The 15,749-nt window shown below is 42.9% G+C and overlaps 29 non-coding genes and 1 pseudogene across 29 annotated transcripts; all 30 read right to left on the bottom strand.

Moving 5' to 3' along the window:
* Positions 1–312: 312 nt before the first annotated feature.
* On the bottom strand, positions 313–398 carry LOC123073376 (small nucleolar RNA snoR8a). Its single transcript, XR_006435665.1, has one exon. It is a non-coding gene; the product is annotated as a small nucleolar RNA snoR8a (small nucleolar RNA).
* Positions 399–752: 354 nt separating this feature from the next.
* Positions 753–873, bottom strand: LOC123072137 (small nucleolar RNA SNORD14). Its single transcript, XR_006434852.1, has one exon. It is a non-coding gene; the product is annotated as a small nucleolar RNA SNORD14 (small nucleolar RNA).
* A 123-nt stretch (positions 874–996) lies between these two features.
* Positions 997–1,179, bottom strand: LOC123072825 (small nucleolar RNA Z112). Its single transcript, XR_006435434.1, has one exon. It is a non-coding gene; the product is annotated as a small nucleolar RNA Z112 (small nucleolar RNA).
* A 58-nt stretch (positions 1,180–1,237) lies between these two features.
* Positions 1,238–1,318, bottom strand: LOC123073099 (small nucleolar RNA snoR77Y). Its single transcript, XR_006435589.1, has one exon. It is a non-coding gene; the product is annotated as a small nucleolar RNA snoR77Y (small nucleolar RNA).
* Positions 1,319–1,376: 58 nt separating this feature from the next.
* LOC123072917 (small nucleolar RNA snoR31/Z110/Z27) lies at positions 1,377–1,476 on the bottom strand. The gene has a single exon (XR_006435483.1). It is a non-coding gene; the product is annotated as a small nucleolar RNA snoR31/Z110/Z27 (small nucleolar RNA).
* Positions 1,477–1,484: 8 nt separating this feature from the next.
* Positions 1,485–1,577, bottom strand: LOC123073541 (small nucleolar RNA snoR31). Its single transcript, XR_006435684.1, has one exon. It is a non-coding gene; the product is annotated as a small nucleolar RNA snoR31 (small nucleolar RNA).
* A 54-nt stretch (positions 1,578–1,631) lies between these two features.
* LOC123072204 (small nucleolar RNA R30/Z108) lies at positions 1,632–1,727 on the bottom strand. The gene has a single exon (XR_006434915.1). It is a non-coding gene; the product is annotated as a small nucleolar RNA R30/Z108 (small nucleolar RNA).
* A 97-nt stretch (positions 1,728–1,824) lies between these two features.
* Positions 1,825–1,928, bottom strand: LOC123072988 (small nucleolar RNA Z107/R87). The gene has a single exon (XR_006435521.1). It is a non-coding gene; the product is annotated as a small nucleolar RNA Z107/R87 (small nucleolar RNA).
* A 58-nt stretch (positions 1,929–1,986) lies between these two features.
* Positions 1,987–2,073, bottom strand: LOC123073387 (small nucleolar RNA U31b). The gene has a single exon (XR_006435666.1). It is a non-coding gene; the product is annotated as a small nucleolar RNA U31b (small nucleolar RNA).
* Positions 2,074–2,749: 676 nt separating this feature from the next.
* LOC123072800 (small nucleolar RNA Z43) lies at positions 2,750–2,845 on the bottom strand. Its single transcript, XR_006435425.1, has one exon. It is a non-coding gene; the product is annotated as a small nucleolar RNA Z43 (small nucleolar RNA).
* Positions 2,846–2,957: 112 nt separating this feature from the next.
* On the bottom strand, positions 2,958–3,052 carry LOC123072594 (small nucleolar RNA snR60/Z15/Z230/Z193/J17). The gene has a single exon (XR_006435274.1). It is a non-coding gene; the product is annotated as a small nucleolar RNA snR60/Z15/Z230/Z193/J17 (small nucleolar RNA).
* A 67-nt stretch (positions 3,053–3,119) lies between these two features.
* On the bottom strand, positions 3,120–3,197 carry LOC123073143 (small nucleolar RNA U83). The gene has a single exon (XR_006435601.1). It is a non-coding gene; the product is annotated as a small nucleolar RNA U83 (small nucleolar RNA).
* A 411-nt stretch (positions 3,198–3,608) lies between these two features.
* On the bottom strand, positions 3,609–3,728 carry LOC123072131 (small nucleolar RNA SNORD14). Its single transcript, XR_006434850.1, has one exon. It is a non-coding gene; the product is annotated as a small nucleolar RNA SNORD14 (small nucleolar RNA).
* Positions 3,729–3,851: 123 nt separating this feature from the next.
* Positions 3,852–4,034, bottom strand: LOC123072831 (small nucleolar RNA Z112). Its single transcript, XR_006435440.1, has one exon. It is a non-coding gene; the product is annotated as a small nucleolar RNA Z112 (small nucleolar RNA).
* Positions 4,035–4,092: 58 nt separating this feature from the next.
* LOC123073110 (small nucleolar RNA snoR77Y) lies at positions 4,093–4,173 on the bottom strand. Its single transcript, XR_006435590.1, has one exon. It is a non-coding gene; the product is annotated as a small nucleolar RNA snoR77Y (small nucleolar RNA).
* Positions 4,174–4,340: 167 nt separating this feature from the next.
* Positions 4,341–4,433, bottom strand: LOC123073573 (small nucleolar RNA snoR31). Its single transcript, XR_006435693.1, has one exon. It is a non-coding gene; the product is annotated as a small nucleolar RNA snoR31 (small nucleolar RNA).
* A 54-nt stretch (positions 4,434–4,487) lies between these two features.
* Positions 4,488–4,583, bottom strand: LOC123072223 (small nucleolar RNA R30/Z108). The gene has a single exon (XR_006434922.1). It is a non-coding gene; the product is annotated as a small nucleolar RNA R30/Z108 (small nucleolar RNA).
* Positions 4,584–4,685: 102 nt separating this feature from the next.
* On the bottom strand, positions 4,686–4,788 carry LOC123072977 (small nucleolar RNA Z107/R87). Its single transcript, XR_006435515.1, has one exon. It is a non-coding gene; the product is annotated as a small nucleolar RNA Z107/R87 (small nucleolar RNA).
* Positions 4,789–4,847: 59 nt separating this feature from the next.
* On the bottom strand, positions 4,848–4,933 carry LOC123073409 (small nucleolar RNA U31b). The gene has a single exon (XR_006435668.1). It is a non-coding gene; the product is annotated as a small nucleolar RNA U31b (small nucleolar RNA).
* Positions 4,934–5,736: 803 nt separating this feature from the next.
* On the bottom strand, positions 5,737–5,829 carry LOC123072580 (small nucleolar RNA snR60/Z15/Z230/Z193/J17). The gene has a single exon (XR_006435262.1). It is a non-coding gene; the product is annotated as a small nucleolar RNA snR60/Z15/Z230/Z193/J17 (small nucleolar RNA).
* A 70-nt stretch (positions 5,830–5,899) lies between these two features.
* Positions 5,900–5,977, bottom strand: LOC123073154 (small nucleolar RNA U83). Its single transcript, XR_006435611.1, has one exon. It is a non-coding gene; the product is annotated as a small nucleolar RNA U83 (small nucleolar RNA).
* A 415-nt stretch (positions 5,978–6,392) lies between these two features.
* On the bottom strand, positions 6,393–6,513 carry LOC123072123 (small nucleolar RNA SNORD14). Its single transcript, XR_006434839.1, has one exon. It is a non-coding gene; the product is annotated as a small nucleolar RNA SNORD14 (small nucleolar RNA).
* Positions 6,514–6,636: 123 nt separating this feature from the next.
* LOC123072818 (small nucleolar RNA Z112) lies at positions 6,637–6,819 on the bottom strand. Its single transcript, XR_006435431.1, has one exon. It is a non-coding gene; the product is annotated as a small nucleolar RNA Z112 (small nucleolar RNA).
* Positions 6,820–6,877: 58 nt separating this feature from the next.
* LOC123073088 (small nucleolar RNA snoR77Y) lies at positions 6,878–6,958 on the bottom strand. The gene has a single exon (XR_006435588.1). It is a non-coding gene; the product is annotated as a small nucleolar RNA snoR77Y (small nucleolar RNA).
* A 58-nt stretch (positions 6,959–7,016) lies between these two features.
* LOC123072911 (small nucleolar RNA snoR31/Z110/Z27) lies at positions 7,017–7,116 on the bottom strand. The gene has a single exon (XR_006435482.1). It is a non-coding gene; the product is annotated as a small nucleolar RNA snoR31/Z110/Z27 (small nucleolar RNA).
* Positions 7,117–7,124: 8 nt separating this feature from the next.
* On the bottom strand, positions 7,125–7,217 carry LOC123073533 (small nucleolar RNA snoR31). Its single transcript, XR_006435683.1, has one exon. It is a non-coding gene; the product is annotated as a small nucleolar RNA snoR31 (small nucleolar RNA).
* A 51-nt stretch (positions 7,218–7,268) lies between these two features.
* On the bottom strand, positions 7,269–7,364 carry LOC123072217 (small nucleolar RNA R30/Z108). Its single transcript, XR_006434921.1, has one exon. It is a non-coding gene; the product is annotated as a small nucleolar RNA R30/Z108 (small nucleolar RNA).
* Positions 7,365–7,458: 94 nt separating this feature from the next.
* On the bottom strand, positions 7,459–7,561 carry LOC123072955 (small nucleolar RNA Z107/R87). The gene has a single exon (XR_006435498.1). It is a non-coding gene; the product is annotated as a small nucleolar RNA Z107/R87 (small nucleolar RNA).
* A 56-nt stretch (positions 7,562–7,617) lies between these two features.
* LOC123073497 (uncharacterized) lies at positions 7,618–7,688 on the bottom strand (annotated as a pseudogene).
* A 785-nt stretch (positions 7,689–8,473) lies between these two features.
* On the bottom strand, positions 8,474–8,567 carry LOC123072584 (small nucleolar RNA snR60/Z15/Z230/Z193/J17). The gene has a single exon (XR_006435264.1). It is a non-coding gene; the product is annotated as a small nucleolar RNA snR60/Z15/Z230/Z193/J17 (small nucleolar RNA).
* Between the last annotated feature and the right edge of the window lie 7,182 nt (positions 8,568–15,749).

The following is a 15,749-nucleotide window of genomic DNA, read 5'->3' as shown; positions in this document are numbered from 1 at the left end:
GACTACTGTCCAAGGTCTTGTAATACGGTGGCCCGCAAACTAGCAAGAGATGGCTGGACTTCAGGGGCTCCACTACAGAGTTTATATCTGAACTGGTGACTAGTGGTTAATGTTCCATAATCACTGCAAACTGCAACCACCAGCAATACGAATAGAGAATTTACCACACCTCAAGTCAAACAAGCTTCATATCTTAAAGTTCAACAGATACAGATAAACATTTAGTCTCAAGTCCAAACGAAAAGAAAGTCAGGGGAAATAAACAGAAAACAAAATTAAGAATCAAATGAAACCAAAGGACATATTGTTTGTTGGTGCTCAGATTCTATGGGTGTATAGTTGTCGTTCACAGGGATTTCCCATCAGCACGAGGAATGTTTTATAATCACCACACCAAGAAAGGTTCAAATTGCTAAATAATCAATCCCACAATAACTAGAACTATAATACATGAAAAAAAAAGAGTATAAAACAGTAGAGATTAAACTGGAATTTGGGGGCGAGCGAAACAAAGATCCATCTAGACGGATTTGTGCTGGAAAGGCCACCAGAATACCTCTTAGGAGCGTTGTAAACTCGGATCCAACTAGAGAACGGTGGGCGGATATGGGACAGTGCTCCCCAGATAAACCAACAAAACACAACAACATTTAACAAGATTAAAGCATCAAAGAAGAGAAGGCGGAATAAATAGATAAAGAAATGAAGTCAACAAAGTAAAATAAAAATAAAAATAAATTGGGGATTTCATAAGGCTCAGACATCCAAGGAAGGAATTAGCAGCATTAACTCTCAAGCCTGGCAGGGCGAAAGCTCTTAGGCGGCAGCTGCGAATGTTTTGAGAAACAAGCCTTTAATTTATCATCATTGCCATAACACATACCCAAAAAATAAAATCATATTGATCACAACTGATTAACTACTCGTAACGAAAACTTCATCACAATAACAGGCACTCTGGACCGGCGAAATAAAATGCTAACAAGATTAAAGAGAATCCCTCAGAGACCCGTTTAAAATCACGCACACAGCTGAACCAAACCAGCTGCAAATGGAGATTCCAGCCCAGACCAAACCACAAAGGCTATGCTCGAAGGAGGACATTTGCAGTGGAGAGAAGCAGCTGTTGTTTACAGTGTCATACGGCACTTCCTATGGTCTGAGAATCTTCACAGGGATGATTTAAGATGAACGAAATTAACAATGCAAAAACTACAGAAGACCTGAAGCAATTGGTTTTATGCCTCAGAAAGCCGCAAAAATATCATCATTGGGCATCTGACGGTAATTCCAACATAAAGCTAATCATCATGGGCTTCAATTCCATTATAGATCTAACTTAGAAGACAAAATGGTAAAAAATGATGAAAACAAGATGTATCATCAGAATATAAATGGCTTCTCATTCACAGAAAATTAAGCACTGATGTCAGAAGGTGTCCTAAGATTGTTTCAAGGTTTCAGAAAAATAACACTGAACTATGATGGATTCTGTTGCAAAGATGACATCATATGGGCTGCTCAAGCTGCCCTCGGATCAAGTGTTAGATTATGCATCAATACTTCCTCACGATCCAAACAGATATTGTAGAAGTAAGAAGAAGCAAGAAAGATTGTACGAAGATACAGAGTTGCTCAGTGGTGGCAATATTTAATTGGTTCGATTCTGCCAGCGATGTCGTCAATGCTTTCAGAAGAGGGAGCTTGTTATCCTCATCGCAACTACGTCCTCCAATACAAGAAAAAAAAACACGAAAAGATGCATGGAAGTGAAGAATCCAGATATAAGAACAATGACCGGCAGTTTAAAAAACTCAAGTGTGAGATGGTTCGGTTCAGTGGGATAATTGGCATACAAATCAACTCCTGAGAGAAAACCTATGATTTGGTCTGTTAAGCTTGAATATTTCCAAATCGTCACTGCCATCACCCAAGGAAAATAAGTAGAAAAGAAAATCAAACCAATTGTTCAAAAATTCATATGCCGAGTCAGATTCAGTGGTATGTCAATCAGCACAGTTCCACCAAAGCGGATCCTAAGACTGGGGCGACAAATATGAAATCATCACCCTCAAACTGGTTTGGAGAATCATAGCAAAGATCGAAGTACGTACTGTACTGCAGATGGTCAACCGACAGTGCCGTCTAATAAAAGATAACCCCAGAAATATGAATTTCCATTTATTACTCTTCTGTTATTTCTCCATTATACTAACACTACTCTTTTTCTTGACTTGTGTAATCACAATAATTTCATGAACTACTATGTGAGAGGTTCTGTGTAATGTGCAGTAGAATGGCTTTCCAGTGTTCAATGGCATTAACATTACAGTTCTGCGCATACTATACGGAGCCCTTAAGAACTTAGCAATTGATAATCACACCTGAAAGATCATATTGAGTGAACTGTCTCATCACTGCTCCAAATTAAACTAAATAAAACATTCTCCAAAATTATTGAGTAGGATATGGTTTATCATATGCACTTGTAACTGAAATTAAACAGGTAAGCTAAAGTTAGCGAAGGACTGCTTTGTTAATGCAATCACTTTTTGGTCATCTGATATGCACTTGTCATAATCAACCTACCTAAATACTAATAGTAAAAAAACAATCAGATTTTGACCTCATTGCTAATTACATGAAGAGAATTGAGACATATGCTTGCCTATTTGTTTAGTTTATTTATAGGCCAAACAGCAAAATAATAACATATCAAACCAATTATATGCTTGAGTATGTACTAAGAGGACTCAGAATATGGGTGGTGATATAGCAGGATGGTCGGCAAGGCAAATAAATGCCAGTTACGACGAACGAGACCAAATATCAATCTTCACCGTCCTCGATGGAATTCAGACATCTACATTTTATTACTTATTAGCATAAAATGTAAAATACAATAAAAAACAGACAAACGACTAAATTGTTTGATTCCCCTGAAAAAGGATGAGCTTGAAAGTCGTCCGATAGGAGCGAGAGACTTTTTTTTGTTCAAGTGATCACAATTTGATCATATGAACTATGCACTTGTGACAATCATTCGACCTTGGCAAACCAATAATTCAGGAGACAACCAAAAAAATGACAGAAAAAGACAAGGAATCTAGGAATCATGGTGCCTCAGAAGGAAGGCAGTAGGTTATGTAATCATTAGTGATTTCATTGAGAAAGGTTCACACTAATCATCATCGGCATCATGCAACCAAGAACATATCAAATAAAACTGCAGATTAAGAAACGAGCAAGATCATTAGCATCATAGAGAAGATTAGATCATTCCACATAAGAAAATTCAGACATATGCTTGTCTATAATTTGGTTTAATCCTCGGCCACTGACAAACCAAAACAAAAAAAAGATAAGTGAAATAAACAAAAAGCAACAATAATAAGAATCCAATGAAACCAAAATACCCCTTGGGAGCGTTGTAAACTCGGATCCAACAAGAGAACGGTGGGCGGACATGGGACAGTGCTCCGAGTGAAACCAACAAACAGAACAGCATTTAATAAGATTAAACCATCAAAGAAAAGAATGCAAAATAATTAGATCAAGAAATGAAGTCAACAAAGTACATAGAAATAAAATAAATTAGGGATTTCATAAGGCTCAGACATCCAAGGAAGGAATTAGCAGCACTAGCTCTCAAGCCTGGCAGGGCGAAAGCTCTTAGGCGGCAACTGCGAATGTTTTGAGAAACAAGCCTTTAATTTATATCATTGCCATAACACATACCCAAATAATCAAATCATAGTGATCACAACTGATTTACTACTCGTAACAAAAAATTCATCACAATAACAGGCACTCTGGACCGGCCAAATATGATGCTAACAAGATTAAAGAGAATCCCTCGGAGACCCGCTTAAAATCACGCACACAGCTGAACCAAACCAGCTGCAAATGGAGATTCCAGCCCAGACCAAACCACAAAGGCTATACCCGAAGGAGGACATTTGCAGTGGAGAGAAGCAGCTGTTGTTTACAGTGTCATACGGCACTTCCTATGGTCTGAGAATCTTCACAGGGATGATTCAAGATGAACGAAATTAACAATGCAAAAACTATAGAAGACCTGAAGCGATTGGTTTTATGCCTCAGAAAGCCGCAAAAATATCATCATTGGGTATCTGACGGTAATTCCAACATAAAGCTAATCATCAAGAGCTTCAATTGCATTACAGATCTAACTTAGAAGACAAGATTGTAAAAAATTATGAAAATAAGATGTACCATCAGAATATAAATGACTTCTTATTCACAGAAAATTAAGCACTGTGTCAGAAGGTGTCCTAAGATTGTTTCTATGTTTCAGAAAAAGTAAACACTGAACTCTGATGGATTCAGTTGCAAAGATGACATCATATGGGCAGCTGAAACTGCCCTCGGATCAAGTGTCCGATCATGCATCAATACTTCCCCATGATCCAAACAGATCTTGTAGAAGTAAAAAGATGCAACAAAGATTGTACTAAGAGACAGAGTTGCTCAGTGGTGGCAATATTTAATTGGTTCGATTCTGCCAGCAATGTCATCAATGCTTTCAGAAGAGGGAGCTTGTTATCCTCATGGCAACTTCGTCCTCCAATACAAGCAAAAATAAATAAACAGGAAAAGAAGCATGGAAGTGAAGCATTTGGAGATGAGAACAATGAACGGCAGTTTTAAAAACTCAAGTGTCAGATGGCTCGGTTCAGCGGGATAATCCGCATACAAATCAACTCCTGGGAGAAAACCTGTGATTTGGTCTGTTGAGCTTGAATTTTGCAAATCATCACTGCCATCACCCAAGAAAAATAAATAGAAAAGAAAATCGAACCAACTGTTCAAAATTTTCATCTGCTGAGTCAGATTCAGAAGTATGTCAATCAGCAAAGATCCGCCTAGGCGGATCTAAGACTGGGGCGACAAATATGACATCATCATTCTCAAACTGGTTTGGAGAATCATTGCAAAGATCAGAGTATCTATTGTAAATGGTTTACCAATTCAAAATCAGCTAACTATGTTAGTGCCGCCTGATCAAAAATCTCAAAAATATGAAATTCCATTTATTACTACAAAATTCCATTTATTACTCTATTATTCCAACAAAGTCTCTTTTCCTTGAGATGTGTCATTCCAATAAGTTCATGAACAACTACTATATGAGAGGTTCTGCCTAATGTATTGTAGAATGGGTTTCCAGCGTCCACTGGCATTAACATTACAGTTCTGAAAATATTATACGAAAGATATTGAGTGATTGTTTAGTCACTGCTCCAAATTCAAGTAAATAAAACATTCTCCAAAATTATTACTCAAATCGAAATAGCTTTACTGAGTAGGTACGGTTTCTCGTATGAAATATTAACTGAAATTGAACAGGAAAACTAAAGTTCGTCAGCTACATGCTCAAGACTACTTTGTTGATGTAATCACAGTTTGGTCATCTGTGACTATGCACTTGTGATAATCAGCCTATTTCAGACAAGTTATACTAGTACAAAAACAATCAGATTTTGACCTCATTGCTACTTATGCTTTCCACATGACGAGAATTGAGACATATGCTTGTCCATTGTGTCAAACAAATAATATGGTACTCGGAATATGGGTGCTGATATAGCAGGATGGCCGGCAAGGCAAACATCAATCTTCACCGTCGTCTACAACAAATTCAGACATGAGGTTGCAAAACATAACAAGGAAAATAACACACAAATTGTTTTTCTCCTGAGAAAGGTAAGGTTGTAAGGTCGTCAGATAGGAGCGAAAGACTATTTTTGTTAAGTAATCACGATTTGATCATATGAACTATGAACTCCTGATCATCATCCGACCTTGGCAAACCAATAGATCCAGAGACAGACAAGAAAACTGACAGAAAAGGACATGAGGGATCCAGGAATCGTGGTGCCTCAGAAGGAAGGCAGTAGGTTATGTAATCATTAGTGATTTCATTGAGAAAGGTTCACACTAATCGTCATCGGCACCACGCAACCACGGAATGCATCAAATAAATCTGAAGATCAAGAAACGAGCAAGATAACTGGCCTCATAGAGAAGATTAGATCGTTCCACATGAATAAAATTCAGACATATGCTTGTCTATAATTTGGTTTAATCCTCGGCCACTAACAAACCAAAACAAAAAGAAAGTTATGGGAAACAAACAGAAAGCAAAATTAAGAATCCAATGAAATCAAAATACCTCTTGGGAGCGTTGTAAACTCAGATCCTACGAGAGAACAGTGGGCGGACATGGGACAGTGCTCCTCGAGTGAAACCAACAAACACAACAACATTTAACAAGATTAAAGCATCAAAGAAGAGAAGGCGGAATAAATAGATCAAGAAATGAAGTCAACAAAGTAAAATAGAAATAAAGATAAATTGGGGATTTCATAAGGCTCAGACATCCAAGGAAGGAATTAGCAGCATTAGCTCTCAAGCCTGGCAGGGCGAAAGCTCTTAGGCGGCAACTGCGAATGTTTTGAGAAACAAGCCTTTAATTTATCATCATTGCCATAACACATACCCAAAAAATAAAATCATATTGATCACAACTGATTAACTACTCGTAACGAAAACTTCATCACAATAACAGGCACTCTGGACCGGCGAAATAAAATGCTAACAAGATTAAAGAGAATCCCTCAGAGACCCGTTTAAAATCACGCACACAGCTGAACCAAACCAGCTGCAAATGGAGATTCCAGCCCAGACCAAACCACAAAGGCTATGCTCGAAGGAGGACATTTGCAGTGGAGAGAAGCAGCTGTTGTTTACAGTGTCATACGGCACTTCCTATGGTCTGAGAATCTTCACAGGGATGATTTAAGATGAACGAAATTAACAACGCAAAAACTACAGAAGACCTGAAGCAATTGGTTTTATGCCTCAGAAAGCCGCAAAAATATCATCATTGGGCATCTGACGGTAATTCCAACATAAAGCTAATCATCATGGGCTTCAATTCCATTATAGATCTAACTTAGAAGACAAAATGGTAAAAAATGATGAAAACAAGATGTATCATCAGAATATAAATGGCTTCTCATTCACAGAAAATTAAGCACTGATGTCAGAAGGTGTCCTAAGATTGTTTCAAGGTTTCAGAAAAATAACACTGAACTCTGATGGATTCTGTTGCAAAGATGACATCATATGGGCTGCTCAAGCTGCCCTCGGATCAAGTGTTGGATTATGCATCAATACTTCCTCACGATCCAAACAGATCTTGTAGATGTAAGAAGCAACAAAGATTGTACGAAGATACAGAGTTGCTCAGTGGTGGCAATATTTAATTGGTTCGATTCTGCCAGCGATGTCGTCAATGCTTTCAGAAGAGGGAGCTTGTTATCCTCATTGCAACTACGTCCTCATATACAGGCAAACAAAATAAACACAAAAAGAAACATGGAGTAAATGATCCAGAGATTAGAACAATGAACAGCAGTTTGAAAAGTGTTAGATGGCTCAGTTCAGCGGGATAATCGGCATACAAATCAACTCCTGAGAGAAAACCTGTGTTTTGGTCTGTTGAGCTTGAATTTTGCAAATCGTCACTGCCATCACCCAAGAAAAATAAGCAGAAAAGAAAACCGAACCAACTGTTCAAAATTTTCATCTGCTTCAGAAGTATGTCAATCAGCAGAGATCGATCCTAAGACTGGGGCGACAAATATGAAATCTTCATCCTCAAACTGTTTTGAAGAATCATTGCAAACATCAAAGTATCTATTGTAGATGGTCTACCAATTCAAAAACAGCTAACTATGCAAGTGCCGCCTAATCAAAGATCCCCAAAAATATGAAATTCCATTTATTACTCGTAATTCTGTCATTTCTCTATTATTCCAAGAATTCTCTTTTTCTTTGAGATGTGTCACCCCAATAAGTGAAGAATGGCTTTCCAACGTTCACTGGCATTTACATTACAGTTCTGAACATATTATACAAAGCTAGGTAAGAACAGAGCGATTAATCAAACCAGAAAGATATTGAGTGATTGTTTAGTCACTGCTCCAAATTTAAGTAAATAAAACATTCTCCAAAATTATTCCTCAAATCGAAATAGCTTTACTGAGTAGGTATGGTTTCTCGTATGAAATTTGAACTGAAATTAAACAGGAAAGCTAATGTTCGTCAGCTACAAGCGCAAGACTACTTTGTTGATGTAATCACGGTTTGGTCATCTCTGACTATGCACTTGTGATAATCAGCCTACCTCAGACAAGTTATACTAGTAAAAAACTATCAGATTTCGACCTCATTGCTAATTATGCTTTCCACATGAAGATAATTGAGACATATGCTTGTCTATTAGCTTAGTTTAATCATAGGCCAAACAGCAACAACAATAAGAATAACATGTCAAACAAATAATATGGTACATCCTCTACAACAAATTCAGACACGAGGCTGCAAAACATAGCAAGCAAAATAACACACAAATTGTTTGATTCTCCTGAGAAAGGGAAGGTTGCACGGTCGTCAGATAGGAGCAAAAGACTATTTTTGTTCAAGTAATCACGATTTGATCATATGAACTATGCACTTGTGATCATCATCCGACCTTGGCAAACCAATAATTCAAGAGACAACCAAAAAAATACATACAAAGACACAAGGAATCAAGGATTCGTGGTGCCTCAGAAGGAAGGCAGTAGGTTACATAATCATTAGCGATTTCATTGAGAAAGGTTCACAGTAATCATCATCGGAACCACGAAATGCATCAAATAAAACTGCAGATCAAGAAACAAGCAAGATCCCTGGCCGGCCTCATAGAGAAGATTAGATCGTTCCACATGAAGAAAATTCGGGCATATGCTTGTCTATAATTTATTTTAATCCTTGGCCACCGAAAACAAACTAAAAATACAAGAACAAATCAGGAGAAGAATGTAGTTGGGAGAAAGGTACTTCTAATCTAATCCAGAAGAAAGGAACAAGAAGATGCCAGTTACGACGAACGAGACTGAATATCGATCCCCACCGTGCTCAAACCCAGATGGGAGAAGAAATCCCGAAGAACGAACGGAAAAGAGGTTCCGAAGCAAGACAGATCGAGAATCTGCAGGATGAAGATGAGAGAAGAAGAACCTGTTTGCTGAGATGGGAGGTGGCGGCGTGGGGAAGAAAGGCTGTGATTAATATAGAGGGGCTCCCGTTAGGGCAGATTGCTTACAGGGGCGCCCGGACGATTCGTGCCGTTGGATGCGTTCGGTGTAATCTGCTCGGCCCGTAGGGCCAGAACTAACGGGCCGAGGAACCCATCCCATCGGCCGTTCTCCTTCGGCCTTTGTTGCTTTGTCTTCGAACACCTAGAAAAACTATTATCCCTCAAAAAAACTTAGAAAAACTATTTATTTATTTTTTGAGGAAAACAGGAGTACACAAAATTACTCCTGAGCCAACACAGGGTCGGCAGCTAAAGCTGCATCCAAATCATCTGAGACGCCCGCCACTATCTGTACGTCGTCCTGGGTTCTAGCTCGAGCGGCTAGGAGGTGGGCCATGTTGTTTTGGCTCCTGCTCGTATAATTAACCTGGGCAGCACTGAATTTCGCCAGTTCCATCTTAATGTCGACGATCGCGTGGAACCAAGCAGAGAGTTGCTTGCACCCGGGCGCAGCTCATTTGAAAGGAAGGTGCAGTCTATTTCAGCAGTGATTGGCCTCCTGTACAGATTCGAGAGGGCATTCAGTCCAGCATGTAGGGCTATCGCCTCGGCTTCCTCCACCGTGGCACAGTTGGCGATCTGCTTGGACAGTGAGAAGAGGACCTCTCCCCTGTGGTTACGCGTGATCGCACCCGCATGGGACACGCCGCTGTTAGCCAGGAACGCCGCATCTGTATTCAGTTTAATGGTGCCATCAACTAGGGGGCACCACTGACTAGAAGTGGCTTTCCCAATGTTCTCTATTCTCATACTGGCTGTAACTGACTGGGGATCCGAGGGGGTTCGCCCGACCAAAGTCGTTACTGCTACCACCTGCTTTTGTTCATATTTGGAAGCTCCTTATCCACTGCACTAGTGCAACTGATTTCCTCCTCGTATTGTTTCAAGAAGAGCGCTGAACGGGTAATTTGCTCCTTCCCTGTGTTGTGGATACAGTCATCTCGGAGGAACCAGCAACGCCACAGGAGGAGGAGGATTTTTGCTCTCATCTCGGCACTGCAAGGGATAAGTAGGTTCTGTAACAAATCTGTCCCCGTGTATTTGAACTGCAACTCGCTAGGAAGAGCCCAGACATCTCTCATTTTATCCCTCAGTGCCTTGCTTTTTGTGCAGGCTACAACTGCATGGTATTCATCTTCTTCTTCTCTACCACATATGGTACACCTGCTATCCAACTCCAGCGTCCGTCTCCATTTATTCTTCCTCGTAGCTAGAGTGTTAGTTGCAACTCTCCATCCGAGGATTTTAACTTTTTCTGGCACTTTTGCTTTCCATATCGAATCCCACATGTTGCGATCATCTGCACCATTTGTTGAGGTAGAAGTTGGGTGGTTCGCTTGGTTTTGGAGTGAAGCCGCCAATCTATATGCACTCCTGCCTGTGAAGGAACCGGATTTCTCAAAGCCGCCAATCTTCAGTATGCGACCTAGGGAGCTTGATGTTACAGATAGCCTCTGCATCAAACGGATAAAATAATTGATATATCAGGTCTGAGTTCCATCCACTGCCGTCGGCCAACATCAATTGGTTCACCCATCTCAACCTAGATCGCCGGATGAAATTAGCAGGCTGGAGCCCCTCCTCCCTTGGGATCCAATTGTCTCTTTTGATCTGAACCTTCTCTCCGTTTCCAATCCTCCAGACCAGCCCTGCTTTTAGGAGTTGCAGTCCATGCTCGATCCCGCACCAGACCGGAGAGGCTTCTGAAGCAAAGACAGTGTCAATCAGCTCACCGTGAGGGTAGTACTTGGCCTTCAAGACTCGTGCACATAGAGACTCTGGTCTTTGCAGCAGTCTCCAAGCCTGCCTAGCCAGCAAGGCTTGGTTAAAGAGATTCATATCCTTGAAGCCTATGCCGCCCCCTCTCTTCGGTTTGACCATTCGATCCCATGACATCCAGTGCACTTTCCGGTGTCCATTTTCCTCTCCCCACCAAAACTCCCGGATCAGTTTCTCATACTTATCACAGAATCCCTGGGACATCTTAAACACGCCCATGCAATACGTGGGGAGAGCTTGCAGGACTGATTTTACTAAAGCTTCTTTAGCAGCAAAAGACATGAATCTTTCAGACCAATCCGAGCATCTCTTAATAAACCTTTCCATGATCGGTTGGAAGGACGAATCCTTCATGCGTCCTTCCGGGGTTGGGAGGCCCAAATACTTACTCTCAAAGGTGGCAGTTGAGAGCTGGAGGGTCTCTTTAACAGCAAGTTGCGTAGACTCTGGGCAAATATCGCTAAAAAGGATTGAGCATTTGTTGTTGCTTAACAGTTGACCCGAGCCCTTCTGAAATTTGTCAAGCGTCTTCATAATGCATTCAACCTCCTCTATGCATGCCTTAAAAAAGAGCAGGCTGTCGTCGGCAAATAATAGGTTCGAGATCCCAGGGCTGCCTCTGGCTATTTTAAGTGGTGTGATCCTCCCCTGACGAATTTCTCTATCCAGCAAGCATGACAGGCCCTCAGCTACAAAGAGAAAGAGGTAGGGGCTTAAGGGATCCCCATGACGGAGCCCTCTTGATGGAATGAATGGTTCCAAAAGCTCACCGTTAAATTTTACGGTATATCTGACTGACTTTATGCAACACATCACCCAGTCTACCCATTTATGGTCAAAGCCCCATTTCAGGAGGGCCTCCTCCAAGAAGACCCAGTCAACCCTGTCATACGCTTTTGCCAAGTCCAACTTGAAGGCACAATGTGTGCTAGCAGGCTGTCTAGTATGCTGAATTTTGTAGAAACATTCGAAGGCAATTGTAGCATTATCTGTGATCAACCGACCTGGAATGAAGGCACTCCGCGTCTCTGAAATTAGCTTGTCCAGAAAAGGCCTTAGACGGTTTACCATACATTTGGATATGACCTTATATATCACGTTGCATAGGCTAATAGGTCGGAAGTCTCTCAAGTGCTCTGGATTCTTATTTTTCGGGATAAGCACAATGACTGTGTCATTTATTCCTTCTGGCATAACCCCGTTCTTGAAGAATTCTAGCACCGCCAACACCACATCTTGCTTCACCGTACTCCAATTCCTTTTGAAAAACCTTGCAGGAAACCCATCAGGACCGGGTGCTTTCAGCGGGCCAACTTGGAAGAGTGCATCGCTAATTTCCTTCTCGGTGAATTCCTTGGTCAGAGACGTGTTCATCACACTAGTGACTCTCTCGCTCATGCAGTCCACAATCACCTTAGGTTCCACCCCCTCCTCCTTAGAGTAAAGAGCTTTGAAGAAATTTGATGTCATTTCCTGGAGTTTGCTTCTTTCCTCCACCCAGGTGTCGCACTCATTTTTTAGCTTACTGATAGTATTCTTTTTGCGTCTCCAGAAGCTTTCCGTTGGAAATACTTTGTGTTTCTGTCCCCCTCTCGCAGCCAAAGAGCTCTAGAACGCTGTCTCCACATCATCTCTTCCCGATGGAGGACCTCATCCAGGTTCGATGTGACCTTTTTAATTTCTTTATCTCTCTCAGGAGACGGTTGTCGCCTCCATAGGGCTTCTAGTTGCTTCCTCAGGCCTGTGGTCTGTTTGATGATTGATCCGTGGTTCTTCTTTGCCCAAACATTAAGGGTACGCTGCAAGTTCTGTAATTTAGCTGATATGTCCAATAGCTTTACAGCTTCAGACTTATCTTTCCACGAGTCCACAATTGCCTCTGAAAGGGAGTCCAACCTCTCCCACATATACTCATAATGGAAGATTTTATTGATAGGCCTCCATTCCATTCTTGGTCCAAATCTGAGGAGGAGGGGCAGGTGGTCGGATCTTGAGGAACAGACGTGCTTAACTGATGCCTGTGGAAAAAGAGAGCTCCAATCTTTGTCCGCAACCCCCCGGTCAATTCTTGCTTTCACATTGACCTCCCCGCTTTGCTTATTGTCATAGGTCCACTTTGGACCTTTGAACCCCAGATCCAGTAATCCACAATCAGCTAGGCATTCTCTGAAGTTTTCCATATTTCTTTCACTTCTTTTGGTTTTGGAAATGTGTTCATGCTGCCAAGCCGTCTCATTAAAGTCTCCTATCATGAGCCACGGTTCGCTTGACATGGACCTAATTCTCCTTAGTAGCTCCCACATGTGGTGGCTCTCACATGCTTTAGGTTCCCCATAGACAAAGGTGCCCCGCCATTGATGGCCATGGGGATTAAGACGGATCAACACATCAATATAACGCGGGCCAACATCGAGTCTTTTTATTTCAACATGCTCATCATAGAAGAGAGCGATACCTGCACCTTTGCCTTTACCCACATGGGAGATGCAATGCTTGAGACCTAGTCTCCTACGCAACTTATTAACATAGTCCTCGCTTTTCCTAGTTTCCGAGACAAACACCAAAGACGGGCGGTATGTGCGCACCAAGCACACAAGCTCCTGAACTGTCCGGGGTTGCCCAAGGCCCCGGCAGTTCCAGCTGATAATCGTCATGGCTCCTGGTGGGTGCTGTCCGTTGCACCCACCAGTTGACCTAGAGCCCCTGGCTCGGTTGCTTCCTGTCCGCCTTTCTTACCATTGTCATTATCCTCCTTTGGTTCAGTACCCCCTTTCTTCTTTTTACTCTGTTCAGGACCAGAACCCTTCTCTGGAGCATCAGCGTTCCCAGTCCCCTTCTCTTCAGTAGCATCTCTCTTGCCTAGGATTGAGCCTGCAGTAGTTAAGCCTCCCCCACAGCCCTTGTTGATCGCCTTTTTGCGTTTGCTTCCCAAATCTTTTCCTGCAAGTTTCCCACCAGAGATGCCCATATTGTCTGTCAATGTTTTAGTCCCTCGCACCGTCAACTGCGACGCCCCAGTCAACAGCTTCGTGGCCAGGTCCCCTTCTTTTGGTTTAGATTTGTTCTTCTCAGGGCTGCCATCTTCTGCTTGGTTCAGGGTCTTGCTCCGAACAACTTCAGCAGTGATCCCCCCACTTTTGACTGTTTCTCATCCACGACAGTATCAGCCGCAGCAGCGTTGTGCGTCCATGTAGCATCACCCTACACCGCTACCTTGGCCAGGGGAAAGCCATCTCGGTGAAGGGGTTCAAAGCCAGGAGGGAATTCCGGGCCATGAGACTCACCCCTTGTTGCATTTCCCACCGGTGTGATGTCTGAAGGTTGGCCCCGTGGGGTTTTGTCTCCATCAGACATTGCTCCAGCCTGAATGATATTCGCTGTTATTGCATCCTCCGATATCAGTGCTTCGGCAGGGCCCCCATTTCTTCCCGCATCCAGGCGGAGAGCGCTTACAGCCGCAATGGCTTCCTGTACTAGAGGGTCTGCCAACACCTCCTCAGGAACCATTCCAGGCCTTACCACCAGTGACCTTTTGGTGGCCTCAGCTGGTGCTCCTTTGGCCTCTGAGTCGAAGAGGAGGAAGCGACGGGCACTGCTCACCTCTGGTACAATGACTCCACCCCACTGCTACTCCTCTTAAATGGGGATGCGCGCATTGCTGCCGAGTATCTCATCTCTTGGAGATCCTTGGGCAGCTTACAATCGCGCTGGCTGTGACCTAGATGACCACATGAGCTACAGAACCTAGGAAGCCTTTCATACTTTACATTCAGCTCATACCACTTCCCCTCAGCACTATCATATGACTCCAACTTGCTACGGATAGGTTCATCGACATGATGATTAACACGAACTCACATGTAATTACCCCATATCCTGCCCTCACTGTCTGCGTCCACTTCCAGCACCTCGCCGAGCTCAGCGTCGAGTTCACGAGCCACCGATTCAAAAAGCATGATCGGTGGGGCATCATAGATGCGAGCCCACATTGGCATGTGGGCAACCTCCACGTCTCCCGGCCGTGCGCTCCCGTCCACAGCTACCATGAGGAAGGCGTCGCCCTTGTGCGTCCAGGAGCCATTGTTGAGGATGAACCGAAGGTCCCCCTCCCGCTCGAACTCGAGGAGGAAGCGGTTATTCTTCAAGGGTGTGTAGTTGAGGCGCTGTAACACCCCGGATGTAACTTACCCAATATGTATTCCAACTCTTGCCGTTTCCGGCGTTAAGTTATTTTATTTTCTCGGGTTCGGGTTTTTGTCTCCGTGTGTTGTTATCATTGTCATGCATCTCATATCATGTCATCATGTGCATTGCATTTGCATACGTGTTCACCTCATGCATTCGAGCATTTTCCCCGTTGTCCGTTTTGCATTCCGGCGCTTCGTTCTCCTCCGGTGGTCATTTCTACCTTTCTTTCATGTGTGGGGATTAAACATTTCCGGATCGGACCGAGACATGCCATGCGGTCTTGGTTTACTACCGGTAGACCGCCTGTCAAGTTTCGTATCATTTGGACTTCGTTTGATACTCCAACGGTCAACCGAGGGACCGAAAAGGCCTCGTGTCTGTTGCAGCCCAACACCCCTCCAAGTTGGCCCAAAACCCACCTAAACCCTCTCCATCATCTAGAGTGTTCGATCACGATCACGTGGCCAAAAACCGCACCTCTTTTGGACTCTCCTAGCTCCCTCTATGCCTATTTAAAGGCCCCCCAAAATTTCTCCTTCCCCTTCCTCCCGAAACCCTAGATCCAACCTCTGTTGCCGCCGGACATGTCCGTCCCTGGCTGGACGCGCCG

This window comes from Triticum aestivum, chromosome 1A (assembly GCF_018294505.1).
Source record: "Triticum aestivum cultivar Chinese Spring chromosome 1A, IWGSC CS RefSeq v2.1, whole genome shotgun sequence".
NCBI lineage: Eukaryota > Viridiplantae > Streptophyta > Magnoliopsida > Poales > Poaceae > Triticum > Triticum aestivum.
Note: the sequence above shows the minus strand (reverse complement) of the source record. Positions and strands in the feature narration are given on the sequence as shown.